The sequence below is a fragment of the Triticum aestivum genome, chromosome 2B (assembly GCF_018294505.1).
Source record: "Triticum aestivum cultivar Chinese Spring chromosome 2B, IWGSC CS RefSeq v2.1, whole genome shotgun sequence".
In the NCBI taxonomy this organism is placed as follows: domain Eukaryota; kingdom Viridiplantae; phylum Streptophyta; class Magnoliopsida; order Poales; family Poaceae; genus Triticum; species Triticum aestivum.
This window is the reverse complement of record NC_057798.1, coordinates 574,507,223-574,515,180: the sequence shown is the minus strand read 5'-3', so window position 1 is coordinate 574,515,180 and position 7,958 is coordinate 574,507,223.

Here is a 7,958-nt window from a genome sequence, read left to right as displayed (position 1 = left end):
ACTATGCGCTTTTCTATCAATTGCTCGACAGTAATTTGTTCACCCACTGTAATACTTATGCTATCTCGAGAGAAGCCTCTAGTGAAACCTATGGCCCCCGGGTCTATCTCTTATCATTTCTGCTTTCAATCTACTTTATTTGCATCTTTACTTTTTGCATCTATCTTGTAAAATACCAAAAATATTATTATCTCTCTACCAGATCTCACTTTTCGCGAGCGGCCATGAAGGTATTGACAACCCCTTTATTGCGTTGGTTGCGAGTTCTCAGTTTGTTTGTGTAGGTGCGTGGGACTTTTGAGGAGCCTCCTACTGGATTGATACCTTAGTTCTCAAAACTGAGGGAAATACTTATGCTACACTTTGTTGCATCACCCTCTCCTCTTCAGGGAAAATCAACGCTAGCTCAAGACGTAGCAATGAACAGGACCACGTGGTGTTGCCTCTGGATGAATAGGACCCCAATCGAGCCGGTTGTGGCTGGATGAACAGGACCCCATCGAGGGCTGGATGAACAGGACGACCCCGTGGAGGGCTGGTTGAACATTAGCTGGTGGAGGGCTGGATGAACAGTAGCCCATGGAGGGGTGGTTGAACAATAGCCGTGGAGAGGGCTGGTTGAACAGTAGCCGGTGGAGTAGCGCGCGGTGGAGGCTGGATGAACAGGAGCCCGTGGATGAACATTCGCAGGTGGAGGCTGGAGGAGGTCGACGGTGGATGAACAGTAGCCCATGGAGGCTGGAAGAGGTCAACGGTGGAGATGAACAGTGTTCCGTGGAGTCCCGTTTTGCGGTACGCCACACCCCTCCCGATGAACAGGACCCCCATTTCGACCGTAGCGCTCCAACACAAGTCTGTTTCCTCCGTTTTGCGGCACGCCACACCCCTCCCGGTCAACAGGACCCTGTTTCGACCGTAGGAGGTCCAACAGAAGTCCGTTTCCTATGTTTTGCGGTACGCCAGACCCCTCCCGATGAACAGGATCCCGTTTCGACCGTGGTCGGTCGAACACAAGGCCGTTTCCTCCGTTCTGCGATACACTAGGCCTCGTTTCCATCGGCTATTCCATCCAAGCCGGTTGGCTCCCACGTGTTTCGTTGCCTTCCGATGAACACGACACATTCGGTTGCCTACCCATGAACACCGCAATGACGTAGTTTCTCTATTCCGACCCAGCCATGTACACAAGCCCTAACTGTACGTATGCGCGAGTAGGCGTTCGAGACCCCACCCGTATGTACGTACGTGGCCGTATTTACTTTCTTGCACCCTGGCCGATGTATGTACATGTACATGCTAAGTGTGCGCCTCTACTACGACACGTGCATGCCTAGACATCAACCAGTATGTACGTACACGTTCGTGACCAGAATGGCAATGCTACATATGCTTCGACCAGGTGGGTCCCGACTATCACGCACTTCCTTGCGTGCGAAGATGTAGTTGGTGGGTCCCAGCAGTCAGGGGGGCGAATCATTTTTTTTATCCGGACGCACTTCCTTGCATGCGAAGATGTAGCTGGTGGGTCCCAGCAGTCAGGGGGAAAATGTTTTTTTCATGAAATACAGTGGCCCGTCTGGTGGGCCCCTGCTGTCAGGTGGAGGAATAATTATTTTGCGCGTAATAAGGAGGCACTACCTTGCGGCTGTTGTGGACCCACCTGTCCGCGTCTCCACGTACAGTGCTCTTCCGATGGAAGTCGTTCCTTGACCACGTTGACCATGCCACGCCGAGAGCACCAGGGCGGTGGACGACGGTGAGGCCTAGGAAGGGGACGATGCGGAGCCGGGGAAGACGCGGCAGTAGAAGCCCGCACGGAGAGGAGTACGAGTGTTGACTGGTTTGGCTACGGTGTGAGGCTGTCGTACCGCAGAATAAAAGGGGGTGTGGGTGAGTAGAGGGATGGTCTGGCTAGCGATGGGAGTAGTAGGGGCAGTGAGGCCTCTGCGGCATCACAGCGGGCCACGAGAGGCAGGAGCACGTGGCACGACCGGCGCTGCTTTGGGTGGCTGGAGCAAGAAGACCAGAGGTTGAAGAAGCACTACGGCCGTTGGATAGACATCGTACAGTCACTGCAGCTAGAATCGTTTATATTGACTAAGTACAGTCACGACGTCCATTGGATAGATATCGTACAGTCACGACATCCATTGGATGGACATCCAACGGCCACACCTGCTAGAACCATGTGTTGTTGACAAAGCCTTGAATATGCGTCAACTTAGTTTTTTTAGGGGACGCGTCAACTTGGAAGGCCCACAAGTGTGTGGCAGAGAAGCCCATTTGCGATTTGTAAGAATGTACATCCCATTTTTTAATACTAATGTAATTTACTACAACCCATTTACAGTTTGTTAAAAGTATGGCCCATTTTCTAGCTACGACAACGATTAATAATTTCAACCAACCGCTCAAAACAGAATTCAAAAACATTTCCCACATTTTGATGGGATCCGAAATATTTTTATCCAAAATTTCTAGTCAGATTAAATATAATTTCAAAATAAAGTTGTATTACGTTAAAATCCAACGAAATATTATGCGTGTAACAAGTAATGAAATTAAAATTTTCAAATTCCAAAAATAATATATATTTTAAACTAATTACATGTTTGGTGCACTTTTTTATAGTTACTGCTGAGTTATTATAATTGCATCCCATTTATTATTTCTTAAAGTCCATTTTCTTATTAAGCCTAATGCATACATCCTAGGAAAGTTTGCAGCCCAGCGGGCGGAGAATAACAAGTTGACCCGGATATTGTGTACAACTGTCGGCCCAGTTGCATTGCTGATGTTGAAAAAAAAGGCCAGTGTAGTACAGTACAACCTAACATGGCTACTCAGCCCACATTCAGCGACGCTTGAAAGGCCCAAGCTAGGCTTCTATACAACTTTTTGAAGCCACTGAGCTCAATTAATAACTTAAGAAAAAAGTTAGATTACAGTGGAGCCTAATTAAAAGCTGTCACGAGCAAAGAAATAATTCAACGGGTCCCACTTGTGCGTGTGTGTGTGTGAGAGAGAGAGAGAGAGAGACCCATCGGTCGATGCTCGTAAATACATCTTTCGGCCATATGCATTGCTAATGCTCAGTAAAAACTTATATAGTTGACACATTATATAACTTGAAAAAACTTATGAGAACATCATAGCACACTGAACTTGCATACAAAAATAACATGCAGGCGGCACAATCAGGATGGAAGCAGTGGATCGCTATGGGTAGGGCTATGTTGAAACCAATGAACTCGTGCATAACGGTTCATCGTCTTTATCAATGATGGGGAAATATCTTGAATGTTGTGCAAAGAAAACAGACAGACACCACAATAAGTTCTGCTAGCACATTAAGTTGACATACAACCCTTTCTAAAAAAAGTTCAGGTACAAAATTAGAACAGGTCACAATCAAATGTACTGGCACATCAGTGCTTCACACCCATAGCTCAGATTTAACTAGTATCTGATAAGATTCAGTACTTACCTCAAATTAGAGCACATCCAGGCAGCTAGCCCTGCCTCTTCTCCCAAAGAAGCAGTGGCCTCCGTCGCGCGATGGAGTAGGCCATGTGCCATCCAGCTTCCAAGCAACATGGGGGAAGTCTGACGTTGACTCCTGTAATGGACATCGTCGACGGACCCTGGCACCAGCGGCGGCGGCAGTACTTCGATTGATGGATTGACCACTTCTTCGACATGCACGAACACTCGATACAGGTACATCCCTAACGTGGTCCGCAGCGGCCTTGGTGGTGATGAATAGTACAACCTCGATTCCTGCACTGGTATCTCAACACCAATCACCTTCGGTATGGTGGACGGCATCTTCATCCATGCCATAACTGTCAGAGCCCAGCTGTCTGGAGGAACAAACATACTTACGAGCTAACCTCCAAGGTCATTGATAAGCTCATTCATGGACTCGCTGTTCCAAGCACGTCGAGGCATGCCATGGAAGGTAAGATTTGTTAAAAACTCAATCTCAGAGGGCACCGATCCCCATCCTAGGTGCCACCGATCAAAGCTCACCAGCACGCCATCGTAGAACAAACGCCGGGAAGATCCAAACACACGACTGCAGTCGAAAGTTGTCCGGAACCTGACGAAGAAATCGGCCGGTGGCTGGCAGACTTCGACGAGCAAGTCACTTATTTGGATGCCATGAGCAATGCCAAGAGCTTTGACAAGGTCGTCCGGTGAGACGGGAGGTTGGTCGCCGTTGATAGTTACCATCAGCACTTTGCTGGCAAACTGGTCGTCAAACACCGCCATGCCACTGTTGAGCGACAGCACGCGGCGACCGAAGGCAGGACGGACCTCAGGATCTCCGGCTCGGAGATCCGCGTTGACCGGTGACATGATAGTGCGCTTGAGTACAGGGAGTACAGGAGGGGGATTTGGGGGAACTGGAGTAGGAATCATGACTCAAGAGGTGGGGGAGGGGCGGGAGATTGGGTGAAAAGGTAGCATGAATTTTGAACACGCGCCAATATGCTCTCCGCACGCAAGCGCACGAAAACACCGGTGGCGCCCACATGTCGGCCTAAGAGTCCTTATTCTTTCTTTTTTGGAGAGCACGTGCTTTTTCTGAGGATCTTTTAAGAGCATGGCCTGAGAGTCATAATTGGCCTGTTTGGCATTGCGTTATTACTCGGCCCATATTCAACCGACACCTCACTGGCCCAAACAAGTGTACATCATCGAAAAGACACTAAGCTCAAATTATATAACTTGAAAAAAGGAGATATAGTCTGAACACTGAAGAATAGTGATGCCCTCATTTAGCCCAGCAGTAGTTCGAGACAATAAACAGTTCGAAACAACGATATATACAACATTCAAACACTGACTAGTGACTACTACTAACATAAACAGCAAGACATGATAGTTCATAAGAAGTCTTGCTACACCGCCAAAACGCACCCATCTGCAGCGCTCAAACTCTCGTGATCCAGATGAGAATGACATTCTAAACAGAGGCAATTATTACATAGTAAGAGTGATAGAGACGAGGATGACCAAATGACAAGGAATATGCATAACAAAAGACAACAAAGTCATTCGAAGAGGGATGATCCAACACCATCATAATTTGCAGCCACGCTTCAGCAACCAGTGATCCGGAGACACTAGTACTCCACCCTTCTGACGCAACAGCCCAATTACCTATCAACCTGAAGGCTTGAACCACATCACTGCCTGTCGGACTTGAGACATCCAACGATCAAAGTTAATCTAGATGCATGTGTCATTCTCACCTTCTTTTGGCTGCAGACTGTATCGTTGACAATCAGGGGAGTTTGCTCCTGAACTCCTAGGGCTCGCCGTGTAGACATAGTATTCCATAGCAAACAGAGCCTCTCTGCCATCAAGGTCCTTGCCAACAGGATCTCCTGGTTAATCAGATAATTGAGTCTGAGAAACAGAGAGTGTGAACCAAGGCTGTTTACCCGCCTCCAACTAAAAAATCATGAAGGCCCCAACAATCTGGTATCTTGCTCATAGACGTAACAGCCACTATTCGGACACTCACGTATTTCACAGTTCTTGTATATAGTGGGGGTTTTGCAATATATATTTTTTGGCTCATGTGTCCAAATGATTATCAGTCTTTTCTTGTTGTCTGATCGAGCGAGGAACCAGTTGTGCTTCCCTGTTTTTGGCAAAGGTGGTATGATTACAAAGGGCAGTAACTGTAGGGACATTGCATCATATCAAAAAGGACAGACATTGTTAATGTAAGATCAGCATTGTTCAGAGTATGAGTAGGATAATGCAAGAAACAGGATTGATATGTCCCTCTTGGAACTGGGAGGAAAATACAGGGAAATGTATACTGGGTTCGAAAATATAGAAGTGCCATGCATGGTTATACTCATTTTATCTCGCAATCGATTCTTCACAGGAAACTACCATGTCATGCATGTTATGTAATCATGTTCTTTCCTCACAAACAAATTCTTCAAGGTAACTAACATACCATGCATTGTTATATACTCGTGTTCTGTGGGCAAAATTTTTGTGAGGATATTATTCTAGCCATTGATTGCTGAAGGGCGAATATAGGTATTTACACATGGTAAGCATTACAACATTTCACTACTTCCAAATATAGAGTTCTCCATATGCACGTTTACTTCCCTAATGTATGGTTAGATGAAACCAACAGTGTGGTGCATGTTTCTACATCATGAAAATGAGGAAACTAACATGGCCATTGATACACACTCATATTTAATAGTAGTATATAGATTACTGTAAAATAAAGAGAATATTCCTATATTCCTAACCGTTTGATTATTTAGGGGTACAAATTGGCTGTAATGACATGGTCACAATCGCATGAATTAACTCATTCCAAATATAGCTGACTTACGGCGTCTCTAATACATTGCCATAGTTCTACTCAAATTCTTTTCAAACAGGGATATGCCAATCATCACAAAAAGTTCAAACAGTGTCATGGCGTCATCATTAACATGAGATGGAAACAACTTAGACGCGCCGTCCCAGCAATACGTGGTGCCATATGCTTTGTCGATCGCATAGATGATGCCAATGTGTTCAATAACATCACAGAAGTGTGTATCAGCTTCGACGATGATCCACTGCGACTTGAGTTGTCTCCAGCTAAAGAAGGCACCGGCGTAAAGATAGGCGAGTCCACGGTCGAACAAGGCAATTAGCTTGAAGTCTGCGTAATTCGCATGTCGTGTGGGCACTTGGCAGAGTACAATCTTCTGCAAAACAAGGTCCGTCCAACTAACGTGGTAATCTAGATGACTTGGACCGCGATGGTAAAACTCTATATAATCCAACGGAGGAAGGATAATCTCATGGGAGGTCTGGAAGTTCACGAGCACCAACTTTTTTCCGTCTTCTCTGAAGACAGCCATCTAGTGGGAGTTCATGCCGACCCAGTACATGCCTGCCAAGAAGTTTTGGGAGATGGTGATCAGATCGAAGTCGAGGGAAATGATGTACGGTGACCCACTACATACCTGCAAAGAAGTTTCGACTAATGGAGATCAGATTGAAGTCGAGGGGCATCATGTACGCCTCCGTATCATGGTGAGCAAATCTCGCAACACCAGATAGCAGCAAGCAGGGTGTCTTGAAAAGCTTAGGCCTCACTTTGATGATGGTCGTGTGCATGTCCCTCGAGCATGCAGCCAGCCGCAGGGCCCTCAACATATTCATACACGAACAATAGAGGTCGAGGATGTCACTGGGGAGATTGCTCCAATCGCGGCTCATATGGATGTTCCGCGGTTCGTGTTCGGCCATGGTGGAGTTTGGAAGGTGGGGTTTTTTGGGGGCTTGATTTACGGGGGAGAAGGCTGTCAGTGCTGGAGCGGCTAGCGAGGGAATAGTCGTACTGGGGGAGGCGAGCGAGGCGACGGTACACAGGGGCACAGTGAGATGGAGACAAAGATGGAGATGGAGTGGTGCTATGGGATGGGAGAGGGAGACTAGGCGAGGCGTGCTAATGTGTTGTACAGCGGCGGTGCCAGACTGCACAGTGCACAGGGTGAGGCTGACTTTGGTAACCCGAACACGCCGCCTGGACTAGTGTCAGGCGCAGGGTGTTGTCACTTCACTGTGAGGACCGGATGAATAGTATTTTGACCATCAAGTGTACCACAGTTGTACTACTACTACTGGTAGTAGGAACATGAGTACTCCAGTACTGTATAGCAGAAATAGGTCTCCCGTGCTAGCATGCCTGTTCACTTCATCCTCCAGGTATCATCCATATTGCAAGCAGAACCAAATTCTCGTGCATGCGAAAGCACGAAGATGGGCCTTTTCTTTTTTGAGGATAACTGTGTATTCCTTAACCAGAGAATGTTCACTACTAGGAAAAGGGCTATAGATGGAATGGCCACTAATGGCGCACCTGTCATGTGGTGCGCCACTACTATATAGCAGTGGCGCATCATGTGCAGGTGCGC